Source organism: Sceloporus occidentalis, unplaced genomic scaffold (genome assembly GCF_023333645.1).
Source record: "Sceloporus occidentalis isolate IW3139 unplaced genomic scaffold, rSceOcc1.0.p SCAF_5, whole genome shotgun sequence".
NCBI classification, from domain to species: Eukaryota; Metazoa; Chordata; class Lepidosauria; order Squamata; family Phrynosomatidae; genus Sceloporus; species Sceloporus occidentalis.
Genome location: NW_028316985.1, coordinates 101,977,473 through 101,999,923, shown reverse-complemented (window position 1 = coordinate 101,999,923; position 22,451 = coordinate 101,977,473). Strand labels below are relative to the sequence as shown.

At 40.7% G+C, this 22,451-nt stretch overlaps 1 protein-coding gene across 3 annotated transcripts in view; it reads left to right on the top strand.

Moving 5' to 3' along the window:
- LOC149312595 (proline-rich protein 5-like) overlaps positions 1-22,451 on the top strand; it is a 91,829-nt gene that overhangs the window by 17,539 nt on the left and 51,839 nt on the right. For 2 of the 3 annotated variants that reach the window (XM_089524940.1, XM_089524939.1), the window contains exon 2: positions 13,936-14,068. The exons of the other annotated variant lie outside the window; for it this stretch is intronic. The gene's annotated coding sequence lies outside the window, so the exon portion shown is untranslated. The remainder of the gene's footprint in view (positions 1-13,935; positions 14,069-22,451) is intronic. 3 annotated transcript variants of the gene reach the window in all.

Genomic DNA, 22,451 nt, shown 5'->3' with positions numbered 1-22,451 from the left:
ATCTTCCTCCACTGAGCAGTCTAACCTTATCAGAATGACATAGGGGAAGATAAATTCTACAAAACCCAGGTTGTAAATGCATTCTAACAGGGACGTAGCTAGGATTTTGGGAAGGGGGGGGGGGTCCAGACTAAGTGCCACCATTATAATGGGGCTTGGGTGCGGCGGCGCAGCAGCGCACACCATTCATTTTTCTAATGGAAGGGGGGGGGTCTGGACCCCAAGAACCCCCCCCCCTTGGCTACGTCCCTGATTCTAATTAGAACTGAAATGTTGAATTGAATTAGTCAGTACAGTAGACAGTTGAAGCATTTGCGATAGATGTTTGATACAATTCACTTGTAGGTTTGCATACTGCTTTCTGTTTCTGAAGAGTACACCTACATGAAGGCTTTGATTTTGATTATAATGTAATACCATATTTTAATATAGTAATATTAATTTTAGCATTAAAGCCTGAGTCCAATTACTAGACCCCACTAGAATAGACTCAAGTCAGCCATAAATTGCTCATGTAGTAGTGACTAGCAGCTACATTAGGCGTAAATAATTAGAAGGAAAATGAATTACTCCGCTAAAAATATTAAGCATGTCTTCCCACAAAATTCTAAATACCTTAGTTATTCAACTTTTAGAAATATAAATAAAATAATAACAAAATAACAGGACAGTAATGTATTCTTTGCCACCAGTTAAAGTGCCACTAAACTTTTGGGTTTTCCAGAACTCTTCTTGAGGCAAAATAACAGTATTTAAAAAAACAAAACCAGAGATGTAAGAGAAAAGGCTACACTTGACAGTGAAAGCCCCAATGTCTTAATTTGTAACAGAGAACTGGAGATGTCCTAGAGCTTTAACTATATTGAATTATGTTATGTGAATTTTAGGTCAGATATCTCCAGTTGTAGAACAAGCTTTGTAACTCTTAGTCTAGAAATTTCTTTTCTAATTGGAAGACCTGTTGTTCCAAATGTGCATGACATGCATCTAACCCTTTCTCTAGTTAGTCTTCAAGGCTACTTTGGGCTTGAATTAGAATAGATGTGTTCATATAGTTGGTGCTCCATAACCACAAATTCTGCACACATAGATTTAGCCATCCACAGCCTGAAAATATCCTCCATCCCCTGAAAAAAAATCCAAAAAGCAAACCTTTATTTTGCTATTTTATATAAGGGGCACCATTTTACTACACCATTGTATATAATAAGTCTTCTGCATCCACAGATTTTGGTATCCATAAGGGGGTCCTGGAATCAACCCCTAGCAGATATTAAGGGCTCACTGTATTTGAGAGCACTGGTTTATATCTTCATAGAACAAGCTAGATCCAACTAGCTCAGCTTTTCAAATAATCCACGAAGTCTGATAATGCACAAAGAACGTATACTGTGGGTTAAAAAAGATAACCTCTGGTAAGTTATATTAGGTTGTGTGTCAGGACATTAATGGTACATGGAATACCTGAAAGTCCTAAACAAATAGATAAATACCACCCACTCTTGGTCTAGTGCATAAAGAGTTCCCTGTCTAGCAATGTGGAAATTTGAGATTGTATCTTTACCTTAAAGCACATCTTGTTAGAACAGATCTTGGGTGTCTGACAGAACGTTTCACCGTCTTGTAAACTTTTGAGCAAGAAGACTAGAAGTGTCTTTAATACTATTATATAAGACAAAGGGAATAAAAATTGACATCTACATTGCTGCTGCAGTTAGTTGTTTATAAGACTTCTGTATTTTATACACTCAGAATGTGAAGATAAGTTCACAAGGGTACTGTTGTTTTGCCTATGCAGATGTTAGACATTATTTCTCAGAGAAAACTGCCTAGGGTGCAAGGTAGTTTTAAATACCCCTGTATAGTAATTTTCCAGTATTCTTTAATATGCTGTGAAAGTATTGGTAGGATTTGCCTCTCAGCATAAGTGAACAGAGATGTAGAGATAAAATATGTAAAGGTTAAAAGATGTCTACAAAGATAAGACATCATTCACTCATCTTTTCCTGTGGGCGTGATTGTGGTTTGTTCACTTTTGTATGTTAAAGTCTCCCCCCACCCATTGCATCTGTAGTGAAGAATATGACAGAAGTTCTCTTACCTCAGTCATATGGCTGCAGGACAACGTAGAAGAAGTGTTATCCTAAAATCATAAAATGATTCTGTGTCAAGGCAATCCACATGTGAACAAATGTTCTGCATATTTTAATTGTGCACATGTGGTTATACTTAATTAGCATGTTTAATTCTGTTGTGAATCAGTCTTGGAGAAGGGGATGGAAGGAGAATTTCACTGGTTGTTGAAATTTTAATTTCTTTTTATATATTTATTCAGTGTATATCCTGCCCTTCCTCATGAGAACACAGGATAGCTGTTAATCTAACCTCCACACTTAAGATTTTAAGTTACTAATACACATCTCAAAGAGCCAACATAATGTAATGGTTTGAACATTGGACTATGACTCTGGAAGTCAGGGTTCACATTCCCATTCAGCCATGGAAATCCACTGGGTGACCTTGGGTAAGTCACATGCTCTCAGCCTCAGGGAAAGGCAATGTCAAACCTCCTCTGAAGAAATCTTGCCAAGAAAACCCCATGATAGGTTTGCCTTAAGGTCATCATAAGTGGGAAACTATTTGAAGTCACACAACAACAATAACAAATAGTACACACCTGAAATGACAGATAACACTTGTCTAAAATTACGAGTACAGCATCTAAAATCATAAATTACAATTATCTGCTCAAATGCAACTGTAGAAGTACACTTTTCCTTCTTATCCATGGGGATCCATTCCATACCCCTCTGTGGATAAGAACAAATGTGGAGTCTCAAGTCCCATTGTCCCCAGTTGTGGGCACAATGTGCACATGGCTGCTACTATGGCTGAGTGCATGCTCCTTCATTGAAAACAATAGGGCTTGCCACCTGCAGATGCTCGTATCTGCAGATGGCAATCCTGTGGATGGCAAGATCCCACTGTACAAATAAATAAGAATCAAAGACAAATTAAACACTTGCTTATTCACTCTGTGTATAGGCTAGTTTTGTCTTCTGAGTTTTCATCAGACATTTCATATATGCTTAGATATAATGGCTGGAAATTAGTTTTAAGAAATGCCGCATAAAAAAAGAAGATTCTTGGGACTGAAAATTTATAACCAATAATGTGGTGGTGTTACAGTGAGGGGCCTGTGCAGGGTAGAGATGGAAAGAATAGTCATTGTATTTTGTTTCCTATCTGAGAAATGGGTTTCCCAAAACCTCAGTAAATAGGTATAACACAGAAGCAAGAATTTAATGCAGCTTTCATTCAATATTTATACATCCTGAAGTGTTTTGGGAGATTAAACTGTTCTTCAGTAAGTAATCATTGCCACACAATTGTGGATTTTTTTCAACAATTTCCCCACAAAAATATTTTTGTTCTTAAAGGACATTTTCATGTGAAAGTCATTTTTGTACAGAAACTAGTTTTCACACACACACACACACACACACACACACACACACGGTCTCCAGACATACACATTATTTGTACAAATTACATTTGTGTTTCTAGTGTATTTTGCATGAAAATTGTGTGTTTGTGTAAACCCCTGAGATTTTTCATTTTTCAAAAAGCACTGTTTCCAGAAGCAAACTTTTTATGTGAAAAGTTGATGTATTTTGCAAAATAAAAGGTAACTTTTGCATAGAAAAAAAGAGGTTTCTGGAAACAATGTTTTTTGCATGAAATACTGGACAAAAACCTCAAAGAAGTAATCATTTTTCCCCATAGCAGGAAGAAGACTGATTGAAATAATCAATGATAATAATGAAAGAATCAAAGGGTACATTGATAAAATTCGTAGCTGAATGGTTAATATATACAACATGATAAAGTTGGGTGTCATGTGGGAGGATCATATGATTACTTCCTCACACCAGTGCCATACCTTCTGAAGGGCTGATGACAAGTAATTGTATCAAATATGTGGTCTTCTACGTATAACATTTCCATGCTGGAGGGAGAGGTGGATACATTATTATCCTACATATGATTGCAGGTTGGTTTGCTAGTCATCCCCCTGACAGAAACAAAAACATCCACCTTCCTATCTCTTTAAGAATCTTTTTTTCTGAATGAGAACTTCTTTTATAACTACAAACAAGATCAATCCTAGCTGAGTGGTTCCCATCCCAATAAGGCAAAATGAATGCAAGCCCATTCCCATTCATGTCCCATGACATTGCTCCCATTAATGACAGGTGCTCATTGCCAGTGGTATCCCTGCCTAGGGTATCACTCAGTGTGGGGGTGGGGCTTCTGGGGGCAGTGCTTTGGGGCAGGATCAAAAGGGCGCTCCCCCACCTCACTGCCATGGCACTTAGTATGACAGCGAAGTGGGGGGCACACTTGGCCCTCTCAGCAGACCCCTATCTTTCAAGTGCTGTGTGGCCGTGGCCGTGCGGGACCTAGAGGGCAGCTGCACACCCCCAGGTGTACTATTGCACCTGGTGACATCCCCACTGCTCATAGTTTCTTCTCTTGTCTGCAGTGTCACAATGAAAGTTTACCACACAACATGACCTCATCTCCTAGGTGGTGCCCTCCTCTTTGTCCCCAACATCCCTTTTGAACCTCAAGAGAGAGAAGAGTAAGGTTTCATCAGTGTTTTTGTCACACTCTGAGTACCTCTCCACACATTATCGGAAATGACCTGTGATGTTTCCTAGGTCATCTGATGATATTTTGAAAGCTATTATGGCTGCATTAGATATTTTATCATGTTCTTGTGAATTTTTAGTTTAGTGTAAGTTGCATTTCTTTTATTATAACTTTTTTATTGCATTCATTCTCTAAAACAGATTTATTTCAAGTTCTTTTAACTTAATTAAACTCTTGCCGTGCCAAAAGATCTAACTCATCCACTAGGCATGACTGTTCATGGGTGCTTCAAGATAAAGAAAGGTGAATGAGGTTAATAGGATTGATCCAGGCTGGTAGTGTGTAATGGATTTAACAAACATTATTTCCCTAACTCCCAGAAATTGCTGCAGAACTGAAGTTTCTTGGGGTTAGATGCATAGAATACTTGTAGGTGGTGTAGATAACACAATGCCTCCTGGCCAGTTTTCTTTGAAAGCAGTGTTTGTGAGTACAGGGGAAAGCTTTTTGTGTTTGTCACACTAAGCAGAAAGTGCTTTTTAAAAACCCTTCTTAGTTTTACCTTTAATCTTCACTCTGGAGCAGATGGTCTTCTGGTTGCTGTCTGACTCTCATTCTTTCCAGCTACAGAAGAGAGGAAAGCTGGAGTCTCTGGTTCCGCTCTTCTTTTAATCTTTCTTGAATTAGACATAATAATAAAGTGAGATTATCTGCTTTGCACGTGTGTGTGTGTGAGAGAGAGAGAGAGAGAGAGAAAACTCATAGAAAGTGAACTGTTCTCAACTGATTAAAATCTTTATATTTTTTTCTTTCCACTTGGGTTGGGAGGGAAATAAATATGAAAAGTATGGAGGGATGGAAAATGTAGGCCAAACTGATGTACAGTCGTCCCTCTGAATTTGCAGCTTTGGAACTCGCGGTTTTAATTATTCGCGATGTTGCCGCCTCCCTCCCCCATGCTCCTTTCCCTCCCCTCTGTCCTTATCTCCTCCTTTTGCCACCTCTGGCCTACCTTTGTCTTTGGGGCTTAGAGGGAACCTTCCCCCAGTTCGGGAAGAGTGAGACAGGGTGCAGGGGCTGTCAGGGCCTGTAATCCGCACCTTGCCAGCCAGCCACCATAACAATTCTCCTTCCCGCTGAGTTCACACCCCGCCCCTCTCCGCCATGACTACTGGGTCCCCACTTGCTAACTGCCCCGTAACCCTCAAGCTGGATCAACTGAGCCATCTCCTAGGTAATGAGGCATTGAGAGGGAGCAGAGGGTCATTTCAATTGCTTCCCCTCTCTCTGCCCTATCACTCTGGAGCTGGCTCACCCGAGCCATCTCCAAGTCAATCGGGCAGAGAGAGGGACCAGAGGGTCCTCTCAGTTGCTTCCCCTCTCTGCCCCATTGCCTAGGAGACGGCTCAGCTGATCCATCTCCAGGGTGACGGGGCAGAGAGAGGGAGCAAGCAGGGACCTATTGGCCGTGGCAGGGAAGGTGGAGTGTGCACCCGGCGGGAAGGGGAATCGCCATGGCAGCCGGCCGGCGAGGTGCAGATTACAGGCTTTAGCAGCCCCCACACCCTGGCTCACTCCACCCAGATTGAGGGAAGGCCCCCTCCAAGCTCCGGAGGCAAAGGTAGACCGGGGGCAGCTAAAGAAGTAGGTAAGGAGTGCATATTGCATGGCAATGATTACTTATTGAAGAACAATTTAATGAGCATTATCTTATTAAATGCTTTTGGAGTACAATAGTAACTAATAACAGAAAGTGAACTAAGAAGAAATAAAGCAATGATTGAGTCATCTTTAAAATGATTCAGCTGTTAAAATACGTCTAATATGCTGTTTCTTCCATTGCTCTTAATACTTTTTCTGATCACCAGTGCTGTGATCTGTATAATCCAGAATTCTGGGAACATAGTGAAAGTCCTTGTAACCTTTTCAGTTAATCAGAAGCTTCTCCAGTTAATCTTTACTTCTCTAGCCCTCTGTTTTCCTTATTCTCCTTCTTTCTGTCCTTCTGTTCAGAGGCACCTAATGTTCTTTCTATGTGTGTTTGCATGTGCCTTCAGATTGCCTGTTGATTTAGGCTTAGGGTGACTCCATGAATTTCATAGGGTCTTCTTAAGCAAGGAATACTGAGAGGTGGTTTTGCCAGTTCCTTTCTCTGACATATAGCACCTAGTATTCATTGGCAGTCTCCCATATAAGTACTATTGAAGGCTGATCCTGCTTAGCTTCCAAGATCAGACAGGATCCAGCACCTTTAAAATATATGACAGGCCTTGAATTTTATTCAGGGCATGCAACCTGTATTGAAAACCTAACATCTAGTTCTTCCCCTTCACATCAACCACATTCAAAGGTATCTGTGACAAATTATTGTGTGGAGAGAGAGCTCTCTCTGCAGACAGGTCAATCAAGGATACCTGGTGCCCGGAGTAAAGCTCCCCTACTATAACCACTTCCCACAAAGAAGACAAGATTGTTCTTTTCTTCCTATGAATGCATGGGACCCAATCTCTCATAAGTGCACTTTGGAATTATGGCTAAGTTTGCTCTTTGGCTCCTCTCTTCATAACTTCCTTTTCAGATTCCTGTCCTAGGTTCTGTGGCTTGTTCACTCTGAGGTATGACAGAATGTCAGGGACTGGCTTTTTATGATATAGCCAGGTATCCATTAAATGTAGGACTGAGATGTCAACTCATTTTCTGTCAGATGAACTACTATTTGATTATCAGCTGATGATACTATTCAGTTGTTCCTTCATCCTGAGTGTGCATTGCTGTGGGGTTTTGAAAATTATTTTTATTTCTTTATTTAGTTAGTTAGTCTGACATCCATGGGGCTGTAGCAGGCTTTCTGCCAATAAAAGGGCTGCATGACAAAAAGTACCATATGTCCTGCTAGAAGTTGGTTGCTGCTCCTAATGAACAAATACTTTACTTAGCAGTGTTGGGCACATCTGAGCCCTGGCAATATAAAAGGAAACATAGAAGGAAACAGAAGGAGAAGGTTAGAGACACTTCTCACCATCTGCCTCTTCATAAAACTGTACTGCTGTTCAGTTAATGACAGCCTTGACACTACTCTGCTACATAAAATTTCAAGGCTCCTGCTTAGAAATGTATATATTATTACCTTATGAAGTATGTCTTTGTGTTAGGATAGGAGTGGGACTCAGTGCTGGGGTGTCACCCAGTGTGGAGAGGCAGGGCTTCTGGGGACAGGGCCAAAAGATCACTCACCCCATCTCACTGCAGCAGCAAGGTAGAATGGCACTGCAGCAGCTGCCCTGGCCTTCCAAGTACTATGTGGCCATTGTGCTGGCCTTCCAAGTACTATGCAGCCAACATCTCCCAGCCTTCCAAGTCCCACATGGCCATTGCCATGTGAGATTCAGAAGGCAGCTGCGCACTCTCACTGGGGTGTCATCCAGTGCGGTTTGCAACACCACACCACACCCCCAAGTGACACCACTGGTGGGAATTGTTCAGCTCTCCAACTGTTGTCTGACTGCAGTTTCCAGCAGTTCTAGTTAGCATAGCCAGTGATGAGGAGTACTGGCATCTGCAATCACTTTGGGGACTCTGCGTGATTCCCTCTCCTTTGTTAGTACAGTGGTACCTTCTTTTACATGGGGGGTCCGTTCCGCCCCTCCCCCCGCACATAAAAGAAATTCTGTGTATGCTTGAGCCTCATTAGAAGTAATGGGGTTCATGCTTGTGGTGGTGCAGCAGCACGCACATGCCATGTGCGCACACACCATTACTCCTTCCAGCACACAGCACCACTTCTTTTGTCTCTGCTTTCAGCGTATAATGACACGGGTGCAATGTATATGTAACACTGCCAAATTTGTACATAATGAGGAGGCTCAGTCTTGAGGCATGAACTTCCCTCCGTTTTGACAGATACCTACCTAGACTGAAACTGGAGCAGAGAGGGGGTTCATCTGTAGTTTATGTGACTCTTGGTGGGAGGAATTGCCCTAGGAGATAGGTGCCTGATGATAAATCTTCTTCCAAGGACAGTTCTCCCTTGTCATTGGCTCCTAGGGAGATTACAGACAACTGACCTGCTGACAATGGAAGATTTGCCACACAACATTGATCTCTACTGCCAGGGTCACAGTCTTAATGTGAGCTCGGTGCATATTTGCAACCCTAGGCCTTTTTGTATTCTCCTAATACCTATACAACAGTTGTACTTTGGCTGGTGTATCTTTTGAGAGTCCCGGATCACCTCCATGTCATGATGAGGTGGCAGTGTAGGACTTTGTGATTAAATCCACAGCAGAGTTCATCATAGGCATGCCCATCACTCACTATTTCTGATTATTATTATTATTATCATTATTATTATTATTATTATTATTAACCTTTATTTATAAAGTGCTGTAAATTTACACAGTGCTGCAGAATGAAGACACATTTGGTCTTTCTTCCTTTGGAGATTTTATTAACCAAGAAAGAAAAATAGGACCTTTTGGTGGAGCGAGAGAGGGATCATGGTGTAGTAGAGTGTTGTTGATGAAAGCAGCTTATAACATTTTTTAAAAAAAAACATAGTTAAAAGTTACAAAATACAAAAGTTAAAAAGCTATTAAAGAATAAAAAATCAAAATCAGATTAAAACATATACCATTAAAACACAGATTCATGCACCAGTACAATATTGAGGACTCCAATAGAGTATTGTACTAGGACTGTGGGAGATCTGGGTTTGAATCCCCATTCAGCAAGTCACCTTCGTTCAGCATCAGGGGAGGGCAATGGCAAATCCTCTTGGAACAAATTTTTTCAAGAAAACCTTGTAGTAGGTTCATTTAGCCTTAGGGTCACCACAAGCTGGAAATGACTTGAAGGCACACAACAACAACAAAAACAATTGGTAGAGCAAACAGATATCCTGAGTCATCCTTATGTGTCATTGTATCTGAATATACTTCCTTGCCAGCTGGTGGGGGAGGAGATGCATTATGGCTGAATGCTTAAATTCATGTACAAGACAGGGATCACAGAAGAACAAAACTTGGGCGGAACTGCAAATGAAAATGCCTGTCAGTACTGCATTATTCTAAAAATATCATTGTTTCCTGTGATGATATAGTACTGTGATGAATCCTCTAAACTTCAACAGAGGGAAGAGGCATACTAACTATTATATTTATATCCCACTTTTCATCCAAAGACCTTAAGTGGGTGTATTGAGGTACAAATGTTAAATTTCTGTAAAGTTTGTAGCCATGGCTAAAACCTAATTCTTTTCTGGGAGATGGGGATCAGAGGTTTTTAGGAAAATTGAAATGTGCAATATTAGGATCTTTTACAGACTGGAATTAACTTGTTATTTTAGGAACATAAATTACATTCTGTATAATTTGGCTTGTCATGTTATGTTCAGTATGTTAAAAGTAAACTTCATTCAAAAATTATTAGAAATCATATCTAGTTCTTACATTTTTTTTAATTTGGTTATAAATTGAAATACAGGGTCTTGGACTGTAAGGAATACCTGAACTATAAGGAATCTCTTTGATTTTACCAGTTATGAACAGCAGAGGGGAGGATAAAAAACAACGGAAGAAACCATCACATTAGTAAAGAAAATTATTTTGCCTCCTTTAGAACCGCATACCGCCAAGCAGATATAAAACACTCTCATAAAAAGAACTAAGAAAAGGAAACCAAGACTAATAATTGCATTGAAATAATGTGCATAGTCTCAGATAAATGTCTCTCTGCTACATAGTTTTTATAAAGAGTGTGGGGACAAATAGTATGTCTTAAAAATATTTTGTAATGTTGAAAAAAATCCATAATCCATTTTGGATTATTTTAATTTTTATAAAGAACAAAGCTGTGGAGAGGAATACCATTTTTACAGTTTTTTAAATAGGCCTTCACATCTCTATAGATAAGAAATACTAACTATAATATTTTCTCTTTTGTTCCTGTTTAAGTAACACACCAAAATAAAATCAGTCTAAAAAATAAATAGGCATAGCCTTACTGGATCAGCTTTGTTTATTAAAATAGATTTTCATTGGCTTACACGCTGTAAACCGCTTAGAGACTGCTCAGTGCGGTATGAAGTGGTATATAAGTGAAGGTGCTATTGCTAGTGCATTGGCTCATCAATTGAAGTGTTGGTGGATTACTCTACCATGTTAAAGGGGTGTGTGTCAAAGTTTCATGCAGCCTCCAAGCCTTTTTTGCGTAGCCTCTCTGTGCCTCCACTATTCCTCACGTTGTTTTAATATTGTATCCCGGTTTGCCACTCAAATTACACTATCATCAGTTCAAAAAGGAACCAACTGCACTGTACTCAAAAGGGAAAGGGAACTTTTAGTTTCTTGCATGTTTGTATAATAATTTATTCCTCAATTTTTGTAAAGGTTTTTTATATATATATTAAATTTCATTTAAGTACAGTTTATGTATATTTACATATAAATTCAATAGTAATTAATGAAGTGTGGAGTGTGGAGAATTCATTCGTTCACAATGAATTGTGTGTTAATATTGAAATAAATATTTCTAAATACTGGTTTGGGATATACGCCTGCCCAAGGTTTAAGGTCTGCTGGAGGGACCCTCCTCTGTGTCCCATCTGTCAGGGTAATATATTGTGGCTGGACATAGGAGAAGGCCTCCTCTGTTTTGGCACTCCATATGGATTACTCTCCCCTTGGAGGCCCGATCAGCAACAACATTGCTATAATTCAAGCAACAGGTGAAAACATGTTGTTGTTTTTTGCTCAAGTTTTAGGGGCTTAATTGATTTTACACAAACCCTTACATTTCCATGGTTTTAAACTGTTTAAAATTGTTTTAACTGTTTTAATCTGTCTTGTTTAAAGTGTTTAGCATGTTTTTAGCCTTTAAAAGCCCTTTTTCTTATTTAAACTTTTTTTTAATTTGTAAGATTTTTTTTTTAATTGCATGGCACCCTGAGATCTCTAAATAATGATTGGGAGGTCCATATTTTAATAAATAATAAAGTGAAATTAAAAATAAATGATCTCACATGAGTGGAGGGAGATTTTATTTGTGCGTAAAGAGGTGTGTGATTTTATCTGGTAATAATGAAATTTGAATGCATAAAATGAAAATGGAAAAGTCATCCACTTTTTATCTACTTTAGGTACTTTTTTCTCATTTAAAAAGTTCATTGAATTCTGCCCTTTCCCTATAAACCGCAATCCTTGGAGGATGTAGCAAGGAGGAAGCCTGCCCAACCTGCCAAGGAAGGGAGTTCCAAACTGTTGGAGCACCCATGAAGAAGGCTCTGTTCTGTGATCCCCCCAAATGTGCCTGTGAATGTGGTGGGTTCAAGGGAAGCACCACCCTCAGAGTTTTGAGTTTTGGCAGGCTCACATGGGAAGATATAATCTTTCAGATAGCCTAGACATGAGATGCATAGAGTTTTGTAGATCATAACCAATGCTTTGGATTGCCCCTGGAAACAGACTGGTAGCCAGTGGAGTTGTTGTAACAAAGGACTTATATGCGTACTGTAATCAGTTCCCATTTGCAATCATACTGCAGCTCTATGACAGCGTCAAAATCAAAGCAGAACCAAACAGTTTTATCTGCAAAGTGCTTAATAAATTATTCACAGCAGACTGTTGAGTGGTCTAGATTCTGTTCTTGTAGCCCAAGGTGTAGGAGACCCCCTAACCACCTGAAACAGTTCTGCTAGATGATTCCTTACAGGTACAGTGATGGCAGAAAATAAAGGGTTTTGTTTTGTTTTCTTTCATTTTGTTTCATCTTGCTGCCTCTACTGCCATGAAGTATACCTTCAAATAAGCTCTAGTTCATGTTCAATCAGACTCACTCCAGGTTTTCCACCAATGTCTTTTGTCTCCATCTCACTCTGCCAGCTGTCTAGTAAACCTATGGGCTAGCCTAGCTCAACCTCATGAGAGATTGTAGCAATAGGTTATGGAGTTGTAGGACATTTCATTGTCTGTGTTTACGGCAAAAGTACATTTTCAGGCTTGGGCTGGGATGCTAGTTATATAGTTGTCCCTTCAGATTCACAGCTTTGGAACTCGCGGTTTTGATCATTCACAAGGTTGCTGCCACGTGCATTCCCCCATCTCCCTCCTGCATGCTCCTTTCCATCCCCTCCCTTCCTTCCTTACCTCCTTCTTTCCTCCCCCGTAGGCCTAGCTTTGCCTTGGGCCTGGGAGGGGGCCTTCCCTCAGTCTGATGGGAGTGAGAAAGAGTACGGAGGCTGCCAGGACCTGTAATTGGTGCCAGCCGCCATGGAGTTTTGCCTTCCCGATGGCATTCAGGGCCTGGTGTGCACATGCCCCCCCCTCCAGTGCAACCAATGGGTACCTGTTGCTTCCCATCTCATCCTTCTGATTGGCTCATCTGAACCGGCTACAAGGCAACAGGGGTGAAATGGGAAGCAAGCGGGTAGGCACCCCTGCTTCTCATCTTGTCCCTGTCATCCTGTGATTGGCTCCGCTTATGCATTCAAATTTCATTATTACAGGATAAAATCACACACCGCTTTACGCACAAATAAAATCTCCCTCCACTCATGTGAGATCATTTATTTTTAATTTCACTTTATTATTTATTAAAATATGGACCTCCCAAGATGAGAATCAAGCAGGCAGGTGCCCCTGTTTCCCATCTTGTCCCTGTCACCCCTGTGATTGGTTCTGCTGAGTGGCAATGGAGGTTGAGATGGAAAGGAAGAGGGCACCCATTGGCTGCAACGGAGGGGGTGAGCTGTATGCATGCCAGGCCTTGTGCCACCAAGAGGGCGAATCTCCATGGCAGATGACCAGTATGGATTACAGGCCCCAGTGGGCCCTGCACCTTGCCTCACTCCCGCCAGAGAGAGGGAAGCCCATCTCCCAGCCCCTGAGGCAAAACTAGGCCTGGGGGTGGGGGAGAGAAGGAGGTAAGGAAGGGAGGGACTTGAATATTCGTAAAATTTTGAATCCACGGGGGCGAGGAATGAATCCCCTGGGAATCTGGAGAAACTACTCTATATAACTCCATCAATGTGCCTGGCACTTTAGAAAACAAGATGACAGGTACTTGCCCCAAGAAGCTTACAGTTCGAAAATCTACACAGAAGAAACAGAGGAAGGAAGTTGGAGTAAATAGCGAAGCACTATGCATGTGTTTGAACTGCATGTTTTTATGCTTCATTACAGGCTGAGTTATATTCTGGCACAGGAACTAGGGACCTGTGCCAAAGGCATAAAGAAAGATCATTGGCAAGCTAATTTTATCTAATGTAACTTGTTAAATCTGCAGAGCGGCTGTTTCTGCGTTACTTCATGCAACTTCTGTATACTACCTGAATCCCCCATTTGTGACACTGGAGCATAAAGAAATACTGCATTTTTGAACACTTATATTCAGTCCTCTTCTCTGAATCCTTCAGCAGGTAAGCTGCTTCTTGGTGTTCTGATATTGTTTAGTTGGTTGCAGTGCTCTTGGCAAGGGGCTTTGTATTTGCCCAGGGGCATCCAGCTCAATCAACAGTGCAGGCAGATGTCTGGGAAAGTAGAATCCTAGAGGGTCTGGGTTATTGAGGAAGATCCTTCAGGGACCAGAGTGCCCCACCTGCTCCCATACTATTTGCACATGACAATTTGAACAGTTGGCAGGCAGTTTCTGTTCGCCTGAAAGCAGCCCTCTTCGATCAGATGAGACATTGGAGTGGCCTGAACATCTGTTTCCTTTGGAACAGGAGAAGGGGCTACAGTCCAGAGAAACACGTATCTTCCTTCCCACACCCAAGACAGAAACAACAGCAAAATGCATGGTGTCTTAAAGGCAGCAAAATAACATGCATAAGCCTGTATTAGAAGTGAGAACTAAGATGGCAGCATGGTTTTCATAAATGTCTCAATAGTGTAACAGCTGCACCTGAGTAAGCCAGGCAAATCTGCCTGATTTGTGAACTGTCATGCTGAACACCGCTTATCAGAAGCATAGTCTCATCAGGATTTGATAAGCCTGCTGCGTTGACTGTTTCCCTGGGACTGCACAAGAAGTTGGCTGGCTCCCACCATTGGATGATGGGTCATGAACTGAGCAGACCTGCTTTAGGGGCCCAAGATATCTTTCTCAGACTAGGCTGGGTAAACATTTACTGCTGATACAATAGAGCAGAGCCAATATTTCTCAGAGAAGAGTTTTTGAGAATTTGTGAAGATTTTCTTTTTCACTCCCAACACAAAAGTAATGCCATTTTACGGAATATTTTCCACCACACCATCCACTCCATGTCCAGAATATGAGGTCAGGGTGTTGTGAAAGTTTCAGCAACTGTGAAAAAGCATTAGCATTAATGTGACTGCCACTGATCATGGATAGCACCACTTCCTTAAAACTCATGGAATTTTTTTCCCACAAGAGAAAGGCAAAATGGATTCTATATTTTGCTACCAGAATTTCAGTAGACTATTTTGGTCCATTCTAGCATGAATGCCTTGAACAGTGAAGCAGATCTAATTTTTAAAACGATGATGAATATTTTATAATCTAAGGAACAACACAGAGATTCTTTGTTGCCCGAAGGACTATAGACCAAACTCCATATTTCCCACAGGTTTTCTACAAATAGATAACTACCCTGATGAATTTAGTTGTTAAGACTAATAAAATTTGGTTTTTCGTATTCAGTGGAACACTTGAAACTTCACAGCTATATCTATGTTATCTGACGCTCACATGCCCCTTGTAGAAAGAAAGCAGTGGGTTCCTCAGCTCGTCAGGGCTGGGAATGAATTTTGTTGCTGGGTGAGTCAAGGCAGTAGAAACCAGTCTGGATAGCTCTATTGAGACAGAAATGCTTTCAGTAATCCAAGACTGCTTTCTGTCTCATTTCCATGGCATTCTAATGTGTCATCCTGTGCTTAGCAAGCAAATAAATATTTTCTGATGCTTGCAACTGATCCTTTCAGATAGCATCAATACTCTTTTGTTTAGCAAAAGTTGACCACTTACTAATTCTTTGTGTTGCATAAAAGGTCAATACTGTAATGTCAGATCTCCAGAATACCGGATCTTAAGATTTGAGAGAGAATGTCTTTGCAGTCTAGCAGGATTGGGGAGAGGCCCCATAACACTTTATTGTGCCAGGGTGGATCCTTAAGGGTACATATGGGTGGATCTAATAAAAAGAGTCAGACAACAACAACAATAAAAATCACTTTAACCAATTTTGGTTCTGTTTCCCCACTCTTTTGTTTTCTTTTTGCTTCTGGAAGCTGAAATAAGAAGAGTAAAGCTCTGAGACTGCTAGTCAGATCCTGAGAAATGGAACAGAACAACCATTTCTAATTTCATGAGCTTCGTATTTACTGCATTTATATGGACAAGTACAAAAATCTCATAGAACCAGATAATGTGTGTGTGTGTGTGTGAAGAGAGAGAGAGAGAGAGAGAGGAGTTTCCCAAAGTACAGTACATTTCAATCTACCAAAATACATTTAAAAATAAAAAAAATCTGTATCATTGTCTTTGCTTTATGGATGCCTAAGATGAAAAGGAGCCAGAGCGCCAAAAAGAGGCGTCGGGGAAGCGCCTCTCCTTGCTCTGCAGCAGCGCCGCAACAACCAAATTGTGCGACACTGCTGCGCAGCAAGAAAGGAGTGTGCAGAAGTGGCTCCATTTTGTGCCACGCCAAAGCACCAGCGATGGTGCAATGATGTGCCAGCGGTGCAGCCCCATTTGAATGCTGTGCTGCTGGCACGTCATCGCTGTGCATACCATCTGGATGGTGCCGTGAAGCTGCAGCACGCTCATGACTTGCTAGGGTTGTGGGATGTGTGCCCGCCCTGCCCCCGAGCAACCCTAGCACATCATGGGTGTGCCACAAAGGGCCTGTCTGTGCCAGGCCATAGTTTGAATGATGGATTACAACTCTGGAGACCAGAGTTAAAATCCCTACTCAGCCATGGAAACTGACTGGGTGACCTTAGGAAAGTCATAGCCTCAGGAAGGCAAAGACAGACTCCCTCTGAACTAATCTTGCCAAGAAAATCCTGTGATAACCTTAGAGTAAAGTCAGAAATGACTTGAAGGTACAAAACAAAAACAACAAGATGAAAAGACTAGACTGCCACATCTCCATTCAGGTTTAGGTCTCCCCTCTTGGAATTCTTCGAAAAAAGCTGGAATCAGTGATGCGAATGCGTTTGGAACAAGTTCAAGTCATGCAGCGTATTATCCTAAGTCTATTCAGTTCTATTCACAGAGTTATTCACACAACCGACAATGCAGATCTTTTAAAAAACTCAGGAAAAAATTGATATCGATCATCCTGGATTAAGTGTTTTTCTTAAGCCCCCCCCCCCCCAACTTAATCAGATATAATCAGGATTCATGTGAACAATGGAGATTCAACCCAGATTCATCCTGGATCATTTTCACAGTGTGAATAACCCCCTGATGTTTTTAAGGTATTTAGGCCCTACCCTCAGATAAATTACCTGATAGGAAAAGATCAGGAGTGCTAATATGAAACTTAGACAGGGTTCTAAATAACTGGCAGAGCCTACAGCCAAAGGACAGATTCTTCTTTCCCCCATTAGATGGTCAGAGGAATAGGGGGACAAGGTTGAGTGCTAGGATAAAGTGTGTGGCCCCTGCTTTTGCACTGTATACAGGATAATGCCCAAATGAGGATCTGTGTGGCCAAGAATAGAAGCATGTGTCATATACATGTGTACAAAATGGGCTGCCTTTAAACTACAAACAAATGGGAAGAGTAGCAATTTGTTCCCCTTTGCCTCTTCACTTTCTTTTAAAGAGAACTATACCATTTTAAAAAGAATGTGAGATGGTTGCCATTTTGGCTTATAGCTCCCCGAATCCCCTGTGATGTGGGCACTGGCCACAATGAGCTGGGAGATTCTAGGAATTGCCCAACTAAAAAGTAACTTTTCCCCCAAGGTCTGTATTTTACACCTATTTCTGCCAAAATGGATGCAGTCCACATCTTTGTCGTAGGGCACATCTACAGTCTCCCTCATGAGGAAGCACCCAGTGAAAGATGTTTGGTGTGAGAGAATAACTTAACTTTGCTTCCTCACTGCCTGCTATCGCCATAATAATACATGCTATTTTATTTCTCCTGTGCTACATTGCAGCACAGCTGGTTGCCTAGGCAACATGGCGGCTTCCTTATCCTATGGTACTGTGCTGCAGACTGCGGGACTTTTCTTTCTTCCATCCGGGAGTAGGGGAATGAATTGGTTTGCTTGCAGAGCCCCTTTTTTTTCAATCTGGTTTCGCTTTGCCCCACTCTCTGACTGGCTTAATATGAAGCATGCACATAGAAGGGACAGAACCCTCCCCTGCGGGGTGTGTTTTTTAGATGCGCAGACGATCTCAAGTTTCATACTCTCTGCCAGCACTGTGCTACTACAAAACATCTACTATTATCTTTTAAAAGAGAGGAGCATTGTATAAGTTGCTTTGGGGGTCTTATGATGGGAAAGGTAGTTGATTTAAATATACAATAAATAAAATATAATCAAATAGGACCAAGATAGCACATTAAAAATTAATTATTGCATTTCAGTGATGAGGGGCTTATAATTATCATCATCATCATTTATTTATGGTCATAGACCCAAATATAAACCAAGATATAAAATACTATATATATACACACACATACACACACACAATGCCACTAAAATTCATAAAACATAAAATTCATAAAACCTACACATATGTACATATATCAAATTTATTATCGATAAGTTAAAATTAATTCCCAGAGATTAAAACTAAGTATCATTAAAATTAATTAAATAATTTTAAAAACTGAATATTGATGAGAGCCTTATAACAACTGAAACCTGTCTGCTTGTCATTACACATTTTTAAAGATGAAATAATTGCATTGCCTCTTAGTTGCAATGCAACAGGCTCAAGTGGTTAAGATGCTGACTTTGTTGATTGCAAGCTCGGCAGGTTGGCAGTTCGAGGCCTGGGTGCCGCATGAAGAGGCGAGCTCCCATCATTAGTCCCAGCTTCTGCCAACCTAGCAGTTCAAAAGCATGCAAATGCAAGTAGATAAATAGGTACCACTCTGGTGGGAAGGTAAACAGCGTTCTGTGCAATCATGCTGACCACATGATCCCAGAGTAGTCTCTGACAATTCTGACTCTTTGGCTTAGTAACGGAGATGATCACTGCCTATGGTTGGACATGATTGACAACTTTGTCAACAGGGAATACCTTTAGTTTTTACCTTAGTTGCACCTTAGCCAGCCAGTAGAGGGAGGCATTTTCAACAAGGAAAAGCTTCAGTCCATTGTTGTTAATGGTTAGATGGTTCTTCATTGAAAACAAAATAGGAAAGATTGTTTCCTGAAAGAAAAAGAACAAAATATACTGAGAAAGAAATGTCATTTTCAAAGTTGTGTTCATGCATGGAAGATTATATCCACACGGCTGTTGCAATCTTTCAGAATAGTGCGGACTGCTAAAAACAACATAACAGAAGGCTCAGGACCAAACCAGGCATTACAATGGTCTTGAGCCTCTTGTTGTTGCTGTTATGTTTTCAAGAACTTTTACTACCATGATTCTAAAGTTTAATAGCATGGTTAAGAATTATGTCTAGTTTGTTAAAAAAAAAATAGTAGTAGGTATGAGGGCTCACAGTTTTCATTGGGATCACATTATGCAGGGAAGTAGGTTTAATTCTCTGGATCCTTACAGCAACTTTAACCAGCCTCCCTGATATTCAGCACTTGTCCTTAGAAAAGGGATTTTTTCTTTTTCTAATGCCAACTGCATTGCGGTTGTAGTGCAATTTCCATGGCTAGAGACATTAAACTTGTTCCCCTCCCCCATCTACTATTATCTTTTAAAAGCACATAGTATCTAACCATGGTGTCCAAAGGTAAATGCTAAAACCCTCATCAGCATAATAGCTTTATTGGGCCGTCACAAAGTTCACAAATCACTGCCAAAGACATCCAGCAAAATGGAAAATAAAACAAAGGGGGAGGGGGGTGAGGAAAGGTTGCTGGTGATGAAGCCATGGAATCTGTACCTCTGGTGAAGATGACAAAGGGACAGCTCAGTGGACACTAGTCCAGCAGAAGCTGTGCTAAATCCAAATCCCCAGTCCATGATGTTGGAAATGGTTTAGGACTATACGCATGCTGCCTGTGGGTGTGTCCCTGGGCTGGAGGAGGTTTGGATCTGACTAACTTGGCTTGTCCCTCACACCATCCCTTCCCCACCTTTTTGGTTCATTGGCAATAGATCCCAGTCATCAGATCTCTTCTGTCAGTCAGGAGAAGAGAAGTCTTCTGTTGACAGAATAGGCTTGTGCCTATTCCTGACTGAAAGCAGCTGGCACATATTTGAGTTTGGAATATACTGGATGAGTAGTAGAGAATCCCAAAGTTTGCTCAGTATTTTGCAACCTTAAAGTTGACCCAGTTAATGGCATTAAGTGCTGACATGAATTTCTGCTGCTAAAGTGATGTGGAATCACCCTCAAAGGATAAAGTAACACTAGCTGAGACTGGTTTTTGTTTCAATAATTTAATAAAACAATAGGCATCATTTGCATATGATAGGTGTGCAGCATGGCCAGAAATGCCAGTTACACTGTGCCAGTTACATTGTAGGATTGTCCATGGATATGTGTACAGGAGCTACATGAGTAAGGAAAGCCAAAGCCTTTAATGTGAAATAATTAAAGGTTTTGGCATAGCTTTGCATCCAAATTAGTATGGAATGACACTCCCTGGCTGCTGGGTTTTATCCAGTTAATGAAACATATTTTCAGATGTTCTTATGGCATTCTTGTCCTAAGCAGGCACTCTGGGTGATTAACAGTAAACATTATGAAAACAGAGCTAAACATATCTTGCATAACAAATCAAATTAGCAACAATAAAATATTCAAGATATTAGGAATCAGAATATACCAAATAGGTGAATCCGAGTTCAAGATTAAAATTATACAGGCATTCCTCAGTTAATGAGACCTCTGATAAAGAAGCTTGTTTTAAAAAGACTTTTTATGCATTCTCGGCCTTGGCCAATTTTTCTTCTTGTCCTCTGACAATTTAGCAGAATTGACATTGGTGAAGTAGGGCTGGAGAAATAGATTTTTTTTCTATTGATTTATAGCAGTAAAGTTTGAGGTAATAGACAGTGGAATTCTACTTGACCACTTCTGTTGTAGACATGTGTCTACAGGCAAGGTAAATAGTAACTCAAAAATCCCTTACTGACCATGCAGTAACAACAAAAGAGAAGGGAAAGCAGATAGAACTACCCCAGCATGTTTAAAAACAAAGAAACGAACATGGATCTACCAGTTTGGCTACCAAAATGGAAATCACAAGAAAAGTAGAGGGGGGGTGAAAATAAAAACCAGCAGCCCTGGATGTATTTTAGAAGAAGCTTTCAAGAGCTATCAAGAAAGTTCACAATGGTCCAAAATGCACTGCAGAAATAATCCAGTTTGAGACCACTCTAACTGCCCTGGCTCAGTGCTAGGGAATTCTGGGAACTGAAGTTTTGTAAGACACTTAGCTTTCTCTGTCAGAGAGCTCTGTTGCCACAATAAACTACAATTCCCAGGATTCCCTAGCACTGAGCCAGGGCAGTTAAAGTGGTCTCAAACTGCATTATTTCTGCAGTGTTTTTTAAACCTATGCTTTCTTTTTTGTGGTTCAGGAATCTCTCCCTGTTCTTTCCATTTTATTTCAAATTTTCTATTAAAGATGTAACATATAGGAGCATATATCACTTTGGTTAACTGATGCCTATGTCTAGTTATCTTTCCTGGCCTTGTGCAAATTCGACCAAGGAAAATTAAAATGTAGGCTAAGGGACAAGTCTGACATCATGTTTCAAGGTTTTAGTTTTCTTCACAGGTCTTCATGGGAATGAACTAAAATATTAGAAACAACAATGAATGGAGAGCCCTATTTTGTATTTCTTTTAGAATCATCTTCTATTATTCTCTTTCTGTTTGTTTCTCCCAGATCTAACCCTGAAGTAACAAGCAGTACCATACTCTTCTTCAACCCAAAGCATGCCAGTAGCTTCTATTCTGTTATCTAGAAGATATCTTCACCCTTTAGATTGGGGTGCCCCCTCTGGGGGCATGATAGGCATTTCCACCATATTTGTCCCTTTTCCCTTAGAGGACATGTGAAGGCAAAAAAGTTGATTTCATTTGTTTTTTTATGTGAGCGTGCATGGCAGGAGATGCAGGCCTCCATATTCACTTTGGGAGCTAGCACAACTCCCTAGCCTTCCACAGTTGTCCACCCCTACTATAGATCTCAGAACCTGCATCTCTACTCAGAAGCTCAATTGGACCTCTTCAGTACAGTGTGTTGCAGAGTGGGCAAAGTGAGGCCCTTCAGACAATTCTCGATGCTGACCCTCAGTCCAACATCTGCATGACCTCTGTTAGAACTCACTTGGTGAAAAGGAACTTGGCCTAATCCTTTGGAACCTTGGCAGTCATACTCGCTAAGTTTGGTTCAAGCTGAAATTAATTTGCTCCCAACAATTCTCAGCAAAGTCTGTTGCTGACCATCCTTTAAATGCTCAAAACATGTCAGACATTCCACATCTGTTTTTCAAATGTTATCATGTTTGATTTCCATATTTCCTGTTTATCTAATCATCTGAACTACTGTATATACATATGGATAAGTCTAGAAATTTGAGTAAAAAAATTGACCCCAAAAACCTAGGTCAACTTATCCATGGGTCAATATAAATACTATACTTTAACTCTTATTAAAAAGAGAACCATCCCC